The following is a 16,355-nucleotide window of genomic DNA, read 5'->3' on the forward strand; positions in this document are numbered from 1 at the left end:
ATACATATTCTGGAAGTGGAAGAACGGTTGACAAACGTTTCTCCTGATACATATTTTATATTCAACTACGTCTATATTTTTCTTTTTTTTTTCTAAAAAGTACTATATGTATGTAGAGGGGAAAGTTTTTTGCATTATATGAAATTTAATTGTATTGGTGAGATTTGGTATTGGGAAAATCAAATTTCACAGCTGAGTAACGTTGATTATTTATATATAGGAAAAGTGACTTCTCAGAGGTTTCAGAGATGAAAATTTTACTTTTTCAATACTTATTTGAATATATTCGTTGTTGGGTGAATATAAAGAAAAATTATTTCGAGGGTTAATAAAACATTATTATTATACATAAAAACCGAGTAAAAGTAACGGAAATATTATCTTGAAAGTGCTTTATTCTTCGTTGTGATTTGTAAATAGTTTCTGCTTTTGAAAGTGGCCATATTCTTAATTTTACAAGAATAATGGTGTTTATTTCAAGTCGATAGGATTAGCATTATCAAATTTACAAAGCTTAGAAGTCTGGATACATTTTATACCGTCCGAGATCCGTTTCAAATAGGTACTACGTCATCAGCGTCGATTGTGAAACAAAAGGCTACTGCCTAAAGTGACTGAGTTGATTTGTTGATAAAAACGGAGCTGGGTTTTTTTCGTGTTTGTCTGACAACTTGCCTCAAATAGATCGGCGCTGGTGACGTAAGCAAGCGATTAGCGCAAGAATAAATGAGGGCGGAGTAAAAATATTACACATTATATCAGTGCTATTATGAATGCTAAAGACGTGCGTTAAATTGTAAAATTTATATAATTTAAAAACACAAACCCGATATCGTATTCAGACCCAATTCTGAAAGCATCTAACAAAAAACTTGTGGAGGCTAAAAAAATCCGATTAAAAGTATAAATTTTTTTCATCTTTGTGTGACTATTGTAGAATTTTGGTGCCATGGAGTTACGAGGTTTGCGATTTAAACCGACGATATGATAAAGCTATATGCAAGGTGTGCACTGCTATTGCATAAGACTGATTAAAAGCTACTTCGCATGATGGCAGTCTCGTAAAAAACAACGTTTCTATCATCCGCAGCTTCTTGGGAACCTTATTTTGTGGATAACTTTTTGTCACGAGTCCAATCCTGAATATACTGTTTACACCACCACTAACCAAGTTATCTTCTTCAGTTTACCTACAGTCTCTGAAGACGACAACTTGGTTATCGAAACGCGCATCAGACGAGTCCAATACTTCGATTAAGATTCAACTTAAACTAAATTTGAACATAACTTAATAAAGTGGTGAAAAAATATTAAATTTTATATGTAACAAATTTGTGTCTCCATAAAACTAAGACAAATTAATCTGACTATAAAAAATACAAGTTAAAACTCTTCGTAATGTTATATGAGATCGTATCCATCTAGGCGTCCCTTTCCATTATGATTCTCCTGGGTATAATAATTATTTTTCCACAAAGCAACCCAGACTTAAATTTTCCAATTATACACACAAACACACACACTTTATTGGGACGTCATGTATATATACTCCAAATACCTCAGACATTCAAGAAACACTTTGGAAAATGAGATATTGAAGCAGCTGTCGCCAGAAAGACCTTAAATCATATTCGAAATACCCTTTAATCCCATGACGCTTTAACTAATAGGTTATATTTCAACCGTATTCGATCGATTTTGTTTGTTTCTGCACTAATAAATGTCACGGCCTTTTAATTACAATCCCATATACTCACGCTCGAACGGTTTGGAATCAACCGAATTTGATCGGATTGTCCAAATTCAGCGGACACCTTTAAATATCTGTTATACGGAGCAGCAGTTACTCATTTTACCATGAAACGGGAATATATAACCTATTTAGATCAACTGATTACACAGTGGTAGGTTAAATTGCCACAAATAAGCGACCACAACAAAATGGCCGAAGAATTTAATACAAGAAAACAGAGTTTATGTTAATGATTTTCTCTAAACGTGATCATTCAGGCAAGAAATATATTTAAAGATTATAGGGATAATACGGAGAAAAATATTTACCAGTCTATGAAAACTTTTGAAATGTTTGCATCGGTAATAGAAATGCAAATGCAAAATGAAGAAGAGAGCGAAGAGGAAACATTTTTATTTTATTTCCATTCCTAATTTGGTTATGTGTATATCTCCTCTATTAACTGGTTTCTTGGGATTCCCAGGTTTTTTTATCGAATCTACAGGCAAACACAATGCAAAATTACTAATTTAACTATCGAAGAGGCTGATTATGGTTTGGGTAAGTATGAGTTCTGAGGCCTGCAATGATGAAAGTTCTTAGATATCAAGGTACATAAAAAATATTTCTAAATAAGATAGAACTATTTTAGATTTAGATGGTACCTTTTTACTCATAACACTCAATTCAATACAAAGAGCAATGTTTGTTCATAAATGATTAAAAGAAGTCGTGATTGTCTGTATGAATTGTCCAGCTTCCTGTCAATATAATCTAACTTCTTGGTAATACATGGGGTAGACACATTCGAGTTCGGGTACCCCATATAAACAGATTGTTTGAGATTAGAACGGCATTTCAGTAGGTATGAGACGAAAGAACTATATTCAAAATTTATTACCATTATGCCGAGATATATTCAGTTTTTTATTAATGAAGAATTTTTCAATTTTTCACTATTCAAAAATACAAATTTTTTGCAGAAACTGTGTAAATCATTTACATTCAAAGTCACTTTTTATATTTATGCCTGATTTTAAAGTGATGGAACCTAAAATGATTCTTGTTATTTATAAAATAGTCGTGGATTGAATTTTTTGCACTCAAGGGTATACAAGCAGAGAAACGATGCACCTAGCATTCTACATTTAAACTAATCTACTAAGTACTTTACTGTTCTAAGTATTCCCAATGGTTCACTTGAAATTGACGTTTATGTGGCTTTTAACTATTGAACTGGGTTTTAACTATCAATTTTCACATTACTTAATTGAGAAGAGCTTGTGCAAATGTATAAGTGGATAGATTATCTATGAAAGTACAACATATTTTTCTATATTTCTATGCAATAATTTTTTCGTTTTTTTTCTTTCAGGTAAGTCTTTCATCAACGTAGCCTCCTCTACGAGTAGATTTTGTGATAAACCGACAACATCTAAAATCCCTTTTTAGTAATATAAAATGTGAGTAAAATAAATTATATTGTAAGAGTCAAAAGATAATTCGTTGTTTGGGAATTGACTAAAATTCACTCAGACGTTTATAATTCAATATCAGTTGTAATAGAGATGGACTCGTTATTTATTATTGCTGATACACGCAAGAACATTAAAATCCCGGAAGGCATCAAACTTGGGTAAGGTTTGTGACATATTGTTTGAAATGTTCTTAGATTCTTTAACAAAAAGTTCTATCTATATTTTCATAATGGAATAAAGTGATATGATAATTGATATCAGCTTTAATACAATAAAAAACTAAAATATGGTGTTAAATGTATATCACTAAGAATCTTAATGGATTAGATGTTTACCGTGACCGTCTTGGCAGCATCCTTAAATAAAAAGGTCTTTCTATTTTATTCAACACATCAGGCGTAATCAACCAAATCGCAAGCATTATTAGTTCATTTTAATCAAATGGCTTGTACAAAACGATCTTCGTACCCACATAGAAAAAATCTAATAATGTAAGATCAGGTGATTGCGCTGGTCATTCTATCAATCCTCTTTTCTCTACCCACCGGACAATTCCGTGGGAATGTGGTTGTGCTCCATCTTGCATCTTGCATTCTCAGATCAGAATATGAATTTGCCAAAGTTTATTTATTGAAGTAGTTCCAATTAATATGTATTTAAACAATCTCAGTCCAAGCATTAAGCCCTCAAAGGTGGATTTACGCACTTCTTTTCTCTTTCTAGCTTATATATATTTGCCAAAGTTGATTTATTGAAGTAGTTCCAATTAATATGTGTTTAAACAATCTCAGTCCAAGCATTAAGCCCTCAAAGGTGGATTTACGCACTTCTTTTCTCTTTCTAGCTTATGCTATTTTTTTTTCTTTAAAGCTTTCTGCGATTGTGTTTATTCAATATTTCTTTAGGAGTACTCGATTCCTTTTTTCCATTTTTCTAGCCTGTCAAACTCTACTTGTTCTTTATTCTACAGAGGTATTCTACGCATCTAATGATTTAAATATGTTCAGTTTGATATTTTTTGTTATTTCTCTTTTTCCTAGAAAATTATCTTTGTCTTCTTCATGTTCTCAATTTCAATGCATGCTTCGATGTTAATAAATTAAGTTTAATATCCCTCCATGTTTCACAATACGATAATTGGATAATATTGTTATCCAGTATGTTTATCACAAAAAGAAGTTTTCCGATTCAAATCGTTTTCAACCAGCTCCTAAGTATCATTCCATAGAGATGCATTTTATTTTTTTTCTGATAAGTTTACTATCGATGTATGGCTAGCATTGATTGTAGTGGATGCTTGATTTTCATATGCCTCACATGATCAAACTCGCTTCTCTATTTTACTAACTGTTCATTAGGATATTTCCCATGAAACTGATGGTTTACTTCTAATTGCATTCGGGTTTTATCTACCTAACAAATCATTTATAATACTAATGATTTTTTAATAGGAAAAGAATGTATCTGTCTTTCGAAGAGGCTTGAAGATAGAGAATGTCAATTTATAATTTAAATTTGAAGACTTTTCATATTCGAATTAATGAATCATGCTATTTGGTTTTTACAGACTCTAAATGCTTACATAAAATCCGACGTCCTGAAACGTATCATTCAAATTAATTACTCCATACTATTAAACGAAGAACTCATTAAAGTGTACCTTGTTACAGATTCAATTTTATCACATATAAAGCTCTTAAATCTATTTATAGACCTGCATGCTCATTTCTTGATATAAAGGGAAGAGACTTGTTTCAGATACAACACTTTAAGTAAAAAGTCATACATCACAATTTACTACAACGGTTTACTACTTGATGTATAAAATTACAAAATACAATAATCCTGCAGGAAAGCAAATTACATCGTGTTTTATTGTGTTGTTTGAATTTTTTCAGTATTAAACTTTGGAAAGAGTTGGAGTTAATGAAATAAAAAATCGAAGAGGTGTAACTTTGAAAAAACGAGTTGGACGAGATATATTTAGACAGTTAATATCTTTATTAGTTTTTTTATGTAATTGTAAATTACTTTTTCCATTGCTATGAATCAAGTGATTTACTGAATTGGATGATTGATATTTAAACATGTTAATAACAATAATTGTTTTCGACTACTATGATAAGAAAATGTTTGTTAGTTTGTTTGCTTCTTTATATTAACTCAAATAATACTTGACTGATTTAACAAATTCCTTCATGAATGAAGAGCTAGATCGATGAAAAAGAAGAATTGAAAATCATGAAATGGAAAATAATTTCTTAGAAATAATATCGGCCATCATCTTGCTGCTGGTATTCTTGAAATCTCACCCTCACACCACACATAGTGCCGGGAAAAACCCATCAAAAGAAATCAGTTAGATATAGGTTTGGCCAGCAAAGAGGGTATAGAATATCTCCTCTGCACATGATTGATTCCTCTAAAATCTACAATTTTGTTTTTTGACCTACCCGTTTAAGTCAAAATAGGTAGAGAGTAAAAACTACAGCCACCCCCTTCACAGACTATATTGTATCTCACCTCAATCCAGAAAGTAATTGGAACCTAGATTCTAAGAGATGTAATTGTGTAATTAGTAGAAAATCCCATCTGTTATTACCAAAAGAAATTCTAGTATATAAAACTATTATAGAACTTATTTTGACATATTGTACTCCCCAATCTAATCTAGAAATTATATAAAGATTCCAAAAGGAGGTTCTGAGAATATGCTTCATCGTACGTGTCTAATAGGGTTTTTTTATACCTTAAGTACGTTTAGTATATCGTTCTTAATGAAACATTATTTTCTAATTTTTTTTAAATGGTATATTAGTTAATAAAAAAATAAATACATTTAAATACCTAAATAACGCGCAAAAACGCATTTGTTGTCACACGACTGAGAATGACGTTGTGTGACGTAGAAAGTAAGTAAACAAAGTTAAGTGAGATTAGAAGTATGTAAATAAAGTTTGAACAGAGTTGCTGGGATTCTTTTTAAAAAAAGACGGTTGCGAGTATTCAAGATGATGTATTGTACCAGAATGTACAAATACTTTTCTGTATTAACAAACATATTATTAAAAAATTTTACTTGATTTCGTTTTATTAAATTTATGTGAAGTTCTTGTTCATCTAAAATGGTTTTGTAAATGAGAAACACAAATTGTATCACATTATCGTGAATTTGATATAAACGCGAGCGAGGCGAACCGAGGGACAAATTAAATAAATTCCGATTTTGAGCTTATCGTCGTAAGAAAATTGAGTCGAAGGAAATATTTGCAAACTTGAAGTCAAAACAAAATAATCTAGTAAAGCATGCAAAGTTTAATTTAGTGGATTAAAAAGATTATGGAAATATGAATCAATTTATTATTGTTAATACATTCGAAGTATTGTTTATTTAAATTGAATAATATCTATCTACAACAAAATTGTTAATGACATAATTCAAATGTTATTTCTAATCCCTGTTCAAAACGCGTTGATTTATTCGAAATATTGATTCAAAACCTTGACAAAAACCCAGTTTGTAACCGTTAGATACACATTAATCTTATCTCGAAAGAATTCTGATCTACGCAATGCCATTCAACTTTTTTTTTCTTTACGATAAAATTAGAATGTTCGTGAGAATAGTACTTTTATCCTGTTGTATTAATAAACCCTTCGTCGGGTATTCCTAAATAAAATTGTTCGTAATCATCAGATAATGGAGGAGCTTAGGTCAGATAATCCTGAAAAGGGTTGATGTATAAAAGTGCTATTTTTGGTAAAATACGAATAGCGGATACAACAATTGAATAGAAATTTAATCTTTTCGAATGGAGTATTGTTAATCGGAAAATGCTTTAAAAATGAGTAGTTTTGTTACAAAAGCTTGTTTTTTTTTTTAATTTGAAACGATAAAATCAAATGATGAAAGAATAGATTGATGTATGTATAATATTTATTGAAAGTAGTACTGACTTTCCGTAATGTTGCAATTTGACTTTCTCGTTGTATCGATTTTACCCTTCGCAAAGACTTTACGTAGTTTTGCTTACTTACCGAAGGTGTAGAATTGAAATTCTTAAACTTCTATTGATATAACTTGTGGCTTAATTAAATCTTCGAGATTTTACTCCAGATCCAATTGGTGTCTAGCTGATCTGCTCCGAATAATGCAGATTCAAGTCTTACTGAGTTCTAGTTGAAGAGAGTCTGTCTCCAGCCTGAAAACGATTATTCTATGATCTCAAGAGACAGAGAGAGAAAAAGAGATAGCACAATCGACACTATTTAGTTTCCCACTAAGTTCCATGTACTCGAATTTATATCTTCTTCGCTTATCTTTGTTACGAATGTTAATGGGTTTCCAATATTCTTTATCTGAAGGTGGCTACTTCTAAAAGCTCACCATTGTTGGTGTCGTTGTTTCTGCAATGTTATATGCATTTCAATCATATACTAGAAGTATTGACAGGTTCTTTATCTGAAAAAACTTCACTTATCTTCACAATTCTAACGGTGGTACATACTCGTTACGAAGCAGCATGAGAGCTCGAATTGGTACAAATCCTCTTGTCAGATCATGTTATGTCATCTCTATTTATGTCATTTATTACCTTAAAGTAAGTCCCTGTTCTTCGTACTTCCAGGGTCCAATTTACTAAGGATGTGTTCCTCTTGGTATTCTCTAACAGTAGCTTCCTTTCCATCGGGTCTTGTAGGTTGTTTCTCCTTAGCCAGAACTATTGCTAGTATAATAATAAAAAAATCGTTAAACATGATTAGCATATATTCATGTCCCAAGTATATTTGTGTTCTTGTCTACGTTGAATTTTACCCTTTTCAGTAGTCTGTGTAGCTTATTCGTTTGCTTGGGTTATTTGTAGTGAGTAAGCGTCCATTGTCAAGCATTTGGGTTTATCATGATGCTCATTTCTTTCAAAATGGACAATAAAGCAATAGATCCTTCATTGGAAATGCATGCATCTCTTATAATTCCAACGCTAATTAATTTTAGAGAGATACCCAAATAACTTGATTGATACCCTAGTTGTTGGCTGTTATTCAAAGAATCTAGAAATATTCACCTGTCATTGTTTTTACTTTTAGGGACCACTCCGTATAAAACAAAACATGAATTTGCTCAAAAAATCGTAGTTTTGAAATGACACCTAAATAACATAATACAACATCGTTTAATTTCTGATCATTGACGGTTTTCGAATTATTTATGAATTTCGATAATAAATTGTGTCCATTCTCAATTTGATGAATATGTCACCTGCAGACACGTGGTATCTAATCCACGGAAACTATAACTACAAAAGAAGAGGGGATTAACTTTGTTCGACGTCGCCGCACGACGTCGTCTGCAGCGTGCTTCTATCCGGCACATTTTCCGTGCACGACTTCTGACGCGCGGAGCACGTGCATTTAAACACCGCGACGTTAAAGTTGGAAGTTAAGTCGCGACTTTTTTTTTGTTTCCGTATTTCTTTTAATCTACTTTTACGGACGTGCTTCGAGGGATAGGATAGAAGGAAGTGTTTTACTGGGGCCATAGCTATTGCTACGTGTTGTGATATAAAAAGTTTTAGTTACGTTGTGGTTCCATTTTTCTCATAAATAAGTTATTAGAAAAAAAGGTAGAGGATAAAATTCAATGAAAAAAATGCTTCCAAAATTTGGTGTGAAAAATATCAAACATAATAATTTTTTTGGGTTATTTCATTATTACAAAACTTGATTTTATATTATGGGGTTTATTTACTATTAAAATAATTTTTCCACATTGTTAAATAATTCTATTTATTACGTACTCAAGACTGACATTTACATAATAATAATTATGATAATACCGGTCTGGTTAATGATTTAGATGCTACCTAAACTAAAACGGATTTTCAGTAATCCCATACCCTTTATTTAAAACAGTTTATCATTCCAGCTAGCTTGGTATCTGTTGTCCATTCTAAATTTTGATGTTATCCTTGTTTTTTTGTCACCTCAAAATTTTCATGAAACTCACCACGTAAATAGAATGTTAAATGACACGCTGGTGGAAATAGCTAAATGGAAATAATCAACTATGATATGAAAGCTATCATCATCCCAAGTGTACAAAGGAAAATGAAAAGAAGCAGAAGAATAAGAACTATGCGTTTTGAAGTGGGCTCCATTTTTTATAAAAATCGTTATTGACAAAGGAATTTACGTTATGCGTAGCTAGTTCAGATTTGAAGACGCAAAATAGCAATAAAGGTCAAAGACATCTTCATATTCTGGTTCTTGGTCAACAGAATCTCATAAAGTTGAAACTTGTATGTTTTCAATAATATATAATTATTACTCATGTTAGAACAGAGATTATTAAAGCTAAATGGAAGGTTTGAAACTTAAATTTTCACCTTTGCGATTTCATCAGAAATTTTTCACAACAAACGAATGCTCTAATTCATTAATTAAATTTATGAATTCGTTGGCTTTGATGAGTCAGATTTATCTTATGCTTTTTCATACTGTTTCATGTGTACCAATTTGATGTTCTCATCTCTAGAAATTGAAAGTCTAAACCATTTGGTTCCCCAACCGTCTTCTTTCTCAGATGTAAATCTTGATTCAATATTCATATTTTGTTCTACTAATCCATAAACAGATAAATCAAAAGATTTTGTTTTGGATGATTTGAAAACATTGTAAACTCGCCGTCCCACGTTTGTAGATTTAACAAATTTAACAATGTGGAATATAAAGAGAACTAGCCTTCAGTAAGACACTTTCATATTTTAAATCTATACAATTCTATAATATCGTTCTAGATGTAGGTCCGTTGATAAAATTCTGTGCAAGTATGAAAATTAATTTTTCGTATTAATATTAATTTATAAGAGCCAGAGATTTGCATCAAATGAGAGGAGTCAATGATGTTATATCTTTTATTATAATTCGTGATTGTATGTTTTACATTGGTGGAGAAACAAGTAACAAGCAATTGATCCTAGAAATTTATTTTATACTGTTTGATAGTTTGATAATGATTGTTTCCACTCTTGCCATTATCTTTCCTTCCAATTTGGTGCTCCTATCTCATTAAGGTGTTCTTCAGCTTCATGTTTTAAAATGTTTTTACTCTTATTCCTATTTGTTCTAAATCAACTGATCTAGATCTAGAGAGTATTTTTTTTGAGCCTGATGTAATTTATTACGCTTTCTAGTGACTTTTAATGTTCGGTATACTTAAGTAACTTATCACGAATTGATTAACCCTTGAACTACTGAAATATCCAGATTTATTTTTAATATTAGTTCGAGCAACTTATAGAAGTGATTTTCATAGCGAACATAAACGACCATCTGATCTATCTGTCAAATTGTAGACAGGATTTGTACCACATACTCTACATCAACTAATGTGTGGGGGATAAAAATTTGTGGATTCATCATTAATCTCAGGAATCATTACTAATTCCGTTAATTTTGCGCAAAAATTTTGGCCATAATCAGTATAAGATCCAGTTGTTGTGAAAATCATCGCAACAATTCATTACAAGACGCAATTTTGACATTATTAGCTAAAAATTCAATCTAAATTTTTCGTTTCTTAATAAACATCTGTAAGACCACTGTTTCACATAATTTTTTTTAATTGAAAGGAATATTAATTATGATATCTTCATACATAACAGACTTTTCGTTTCGAGATGTCGCTCTTTACAAGTGACTGTAAACGGATTCGAATCAACAACTTTTATGTGAATGAGATCTGTATAAATTGGACAATAAATTTGAATACTAAAATAGTGGTTTTGTAATATATTTATAACGTAGGTAAGTTGAATGTTTTTGTTGCTAATTTTTGTTAATGTGTTTTTGTTCCGTGCTTTAGTCTTGCATGCAATCCACCGGCTGCTAAGTTTCCAGTTTAACACAAAGATAGTAGCACAAGTATTCAATATTTTTTTCTAACCATCAATAGGTAGCTAGCTTTTATAACTATATATCGTTTGTTCCAAAAGTTATAGTTATTCAAACAAAATGACCAGATTAACAAAGAAAACTTTGCTATGGAAGTCCTTCGTCTTTTTATTGCAACTACCCAGGAAATGATTATAATATTTTGAATCAAAGGTTACAATAGAAAATTTGTCTACGAGATGGATGTCGCAGATATTTGGATATCTTAAAAAGGTTCCGATTTAACAAAGGAATAAGCCTTTTTTTCCTATAATAATTTTTATTTTTGTTATAAACTCGTCCACTGAGGTAGATCGTAAAGCTGGTCCTGTTCTATTACGTTGATAGAATCTAAAGTTTAGCAGATGTGGAAATTCTCAGAAGGACCATCTACATTTTTTATATATATGGGCAATTTCTTTATATTGATTTTATAACTTATTTACAGTATGTTGTGGACATTTTTCCAGAATCAATTTCTAAGAATGCTTTTTTTTGGATGCATTCTAGAATCCGAATAATCGAGAAATCCGTTGTGTATAAATAGGCGCTTGTTTATCAGCGAGTCAGTCAGTAAATAATTATATCTCATACCGAATGGATCGGAATAGTAAATAGAAACCCTGTGAATTTAAATAAATTAGTGAATAGTTAAGTCTTAGTGGACAGTTTAGAGAATAGTTTTGGAATTCCAAATTTGTAATCTTTTTTGATTTATAGAAAAAATAAAATTGAATTGAAATTGAATTCCAATATTATACTAATACTAAATTGAAAAATAAGGATTATTAGAAAACGATTCTGGTAAATGAAATCACCCCTATATAATAGACGGTTGGAGTGGCTATTAGATTGTCATGAATTATTACTATTAAGATATTTGTAGAAAATACTTGATTATATTTCCAAATATTGGCTGTAATGACATGAAAAAGAATAATAAATGATGAAATAAATATCTTATTATCCCATTCCAAACGCCGATTGTTATATCTTTTCTTTCCTAATTAACCTTGAGTATAAATTTAATATGAATGTACTTTCGATATAAACCAATTATATTTATTGATTTTTTGCATATCAGTTGAACTAGTTTCGATTGATATTACTAAATGTCTATCAATAATCAAATATTCATAATAATCCGACAAAAAATATCTGTATTAAAATTACAATATGTATACGCACAAAAAACAATATTTGGAGAAACATTAAGGGTAATTTGTTAATGAATATTTATATAAAACAGTGGTGGACAGTGTGGTAAAATACGGAGGGTTCTTTTTGAAGCTTCCAGTACAAAAGGACGCTAGTTAGAAGTAACCTAAGATTTCGAACGGAATATGGTAAAAATTGAAACTGTCTACGGGAATTTTGCACTATTAATGATCGTGATATTTTGGGGAGCTGCAGTCAACATGTCAGTATCAGTTTGATTAACGATGAGCGTTCGAGACGGTCACAAACTGCGACAACCAGCGAGATAATCGAAAAAGTTCTTCAAATAGAATCGAGAAAGATGGAAGAGGCTATCGGTATATCGGAAAAGTTTACCAAATGGTACTGGACAATTTTTGGATTAAAGTTAGAGATATAGAAGAGGCCATCGGCATATCAAAAGAGTACATTTGCCATATACAGATTTTTTGCGTCGATTCATAACTGTAGATGGAAAACAGAGGATTGCAAAGATTTAACTTTTTCCAAAATTTTTTTTAATTATTCATCTAGTTGTGAACGCATGCAGATAAACGTTATTTCGAACTATGGTTTCCAGAAATGTCTTTTATGATAACCTGCTCCAAAGAAGGTAAAAACTGTTTAATCGAACGGAGAAGTGAAAAAAAGCATCTTCTGACACTTCACACCCTCCAAATTCACCAGATATAGCTTCTAGCGACTTTTTCTGTTTCTTAACCTCAAAGTTCCACTTGTAAGATAGAAATTTTTTTCGTATGAGGAAATTATCGCATACGTAAACGCCTATTTAGAGGAGGAAGACGATGTTGAACAATAAATGAATGAAAATGATTATAGTAAAAATACGTTTTGTTAAAGGTTTCTTTCAAATAGTATAAGTTATCAATATCTTTTGTTACAACTGCTATATGCTGTATAAATCAACTATCAGCATAACTTTCTGCGTGATTTTACTCGATATTATTTTCGGTTAGTTATTTCTAAAGAAAATCAATCTATTTTGGCGATTGATTTAGTTTCATTTCAGTTACCATACGATTGCGAATATCGTTTCTTTATAATCAATCTAGCAAAAATATAAAACTACTTTGAAAATATTAAAACCCAGAAAAGTATTGAGATCATGGCCTAACAATAAGTTATGAAGGGATATTTATTATTCAATGAAAGATGTTATTGCAAACTTCTTGTTAAAATCCATAACGAACCCACTTTTTGAACATTTTCATCTATTTTGAAGTTGAAAAACGTCTTGACGCTTTTTCATCTTTTAATAACTCATTTTATAAGCTTCTTTGGCACTTTTATCAAGTAAAACTTTATTGTTAATGCCTTTTTCTAAATCGGTAATTTGTCTACTATAATACTAAAAATCTAGTGAAGATGAAAATATGACAATGATCAAAAATAGAACGGGACTGTCCAAGTATTTTTGACCGGGATATGACAAGTAGAATATCTTAACTTTACTCTATTCAATAATATTATGAACAGAATCATAGAAATAGTTAATCATGTCGATGTAAGTTACAAAATGGGAGAGCGATCGATTGAAATGTTATGTTATGCGGATGATGGAGTACCGGTATCAGATAACGAAGATGACCTGCAATGCCTACTAAACACACATATAAATTTAATATGAGCATTCCAACTAAGACGATTTAATCAATGGTAATTAAATCAGATGTAAACCAGCAGTCGACATAATATAACAAACAATATAATTCAATTAAAAACAATATGTACATGAAGTACGATGAAAAGAAAACAAGAGACCAAATATTGATAACAAAAAGAATAATGACGACGAATGGTATGAAAATTCTACGAACTAATGAGGAAGTGAACGTCAAAAATAGAATGAGAAGTCAGGGTATTAAAGAAGAACTAGGAATTCCAGAAGTGGTGAGATGAGTTCGAGAACCTAAACGAGGTTGTCTGAACCCGACCACATGGACAAAATGAGCAATCAATTACATGGACATGGACTTTGATATAAATATATATTTGCGCCTGTATATCTAGCATAAATAATCGTTCTGGGTTAATTTAATAGATTTTGAAGATTACATTATCATTTTCTCAATTTTTAAACTGAATTACTACTTTTATCTCTTGTTTTATCTAGAATACCAATAATTTAATATATTTTAGGAATAATAATACCAAATAGTTTATAGTGTATTGGATAAACCAACAAATATTCCAACTTTTCTTTGTCCAATTTCCTACGAATTGTGTTGTCGCTCCCAACATACAGAACTGGAATCAGAATTGGAGATACATAGAACGTTATGTGGTATATCACAATATAGTTAAGACATAAATAATGTATAACATATTGCTGAGACCTATTTAGTTATTGATTTTTATAATTACCGTGTTGCCAAACTTTAAAAGTTAATAACGACTAGCAACTAATATTTTCATAAGGGGACAGAACATTTATATAAATCTAACAGATAGATTAAATACTCATGTGTAAAAAACTGGTGTGGTTGTTCGGATATCTTCGAACGTAATTATGTCTCAGTAACAATTAGATTTGTTTATTATATTAAGCTACCTTCCGAGTTACCTTTTGTTTTGGAATTCCAAATCTCGTTTCTATTTTAACCTTCTTAATATCCTGATAGCATACAACTAAATTAATACTCTCCGATATATTTGGTACACGTTTTAGGAATAACCTATATAGACGCATCCATCTACCTTCTCATTGTTCCATACTTACAAGAACTCAAGCGAGACGTTTGTTATCGAGGAGAAATTGATTTTCTCTCGAAATAGCGGAAAGAAAAATACTTGAAAAGATCCTTACCTAACATACGAAATCGTAGGGCTAGATTAGGATCCCTTCAGGTATTTCGTTATTCGCTTTAGACAGCAAAGTATCTACTCTGCTAATGTCTTGCTAAAAGGTTTAAGTACATTCGAGGAATAGTACCAACAACTTGGGAAGTCGGACACAAAACAAAAAATTGGTTCCTTTAGAAGATGTAGAGTATTGTATAAGGTGCAAACCGCTCCCCAAAAAATCTATAAAGGTATGGTATGAATGTAGCAATTGTAGATGAATTGAAGTATGCAGAGTTAAGAAATTTAATATCACATTTTACTATCAAAAATTTTTAAAAACTTATACAAAAGTGTGAAAAATTTTTCAGGGCATAAATATTCATCTAGGCGCTTCCTTCTATAATATTACTGTAACGAGGCTTCTTTTTGCTCAGTAACTTGGTCTTTGCCTAGATGATTAAGCAGTTACCAACTATCTTGGAGTGTTATAGTGCCTCGTAGGTAGTTATATAAACTTTCAGTTAATTTCTGGTTATGCAAAATGTTTGTATATATAAAACGTGCAACTTTTTTTAAATTCATGTTTAAAGGTTTAAATAAATAATATACCAGTTTATTATTTTAATATAAATTACAAACTGCTTTCTAATAATTGCGAAGCCAATTGAAATAAATCTGAATCGTATCTTTTAGGTACTCCTACGTGCTTATCGGTAATCGGCAAATTACTCAAATGTTTCCTGGTGGTTAAATCCCTTCTAGCTGCTAGTTCTTGATCGCCTTGGTCTCTGCGGAGCTACGCAGCAGATTTCGCTCCTTAATTCCATAATTATCAAGCTTTGTTTGTTGTGCTACATCTTCGCCACTAGCGCACATATAATTAATAGATCTGAGTGTGATTCCCCGTCCTGGGATTGTCCGAATGAAAAGAAAGTTTTCTTTCTTCCTTATCCGGAGCTTTAAATTGAATTGAACTTATTCATACAATAATGTAGACATATGGTAAAAACAATTATTTTAAAATACTTCTATCTATATTTGGTCTCTCAATAAATAAATATGAAAAAATTTTTTTTAAATCTCTCGGGAATATGGTTTTTGAAATATTTCATGTAATGTGAGTTAACTGAATTGGCGGAACGCATAAATGAAAGCAGCGTGTAAAGAAAAATCATTCCATTGAAAAAAAACAAAAATTGTCGGAATAAAAT

At 31.0% G+C, this 16,355-nt stretch overlaps 1 protein-coding gene across 1 annotated transcript in view; it reads left to right on the forward strand.

Moving 5' to 3' along the window:
• Positions 1-8,580: 8,580 nt before the first annotated feature.
• LOC130441612 (potassium channel subfamily T member 2) overlaps positions 8,581-16,355 on the forward strand; it is a 138,051-nt gene continuing 130,276 nt past the window's right edge. The window contains exons 1-2 of the mRNA XM_056775366.1: positions 8,581-8,834; positions 10,842-11,016. The gene's annotated coding sequence lies outside the window, so the exon portion shown is untranslated. The remainder of the gene's footprint in view (positions 8,835-10,841; positions 11,017-16,355) is intronic.

This window comes from Diorhabda sublineata, chromosome 3, assembly GCF_026230105.1.
Source record: "Diorhabda sublineata isolate icDioSubl1.1 chromosome 3, icDioSubl1.1, whole genome shotgun sequence".
Lineage (NCBI taxonomy): Eukaryota > Metazoa > Arthropoda > Insecta > Coleoptera > Chrysomelidae > Diorhabda > Diorhabda sublineata.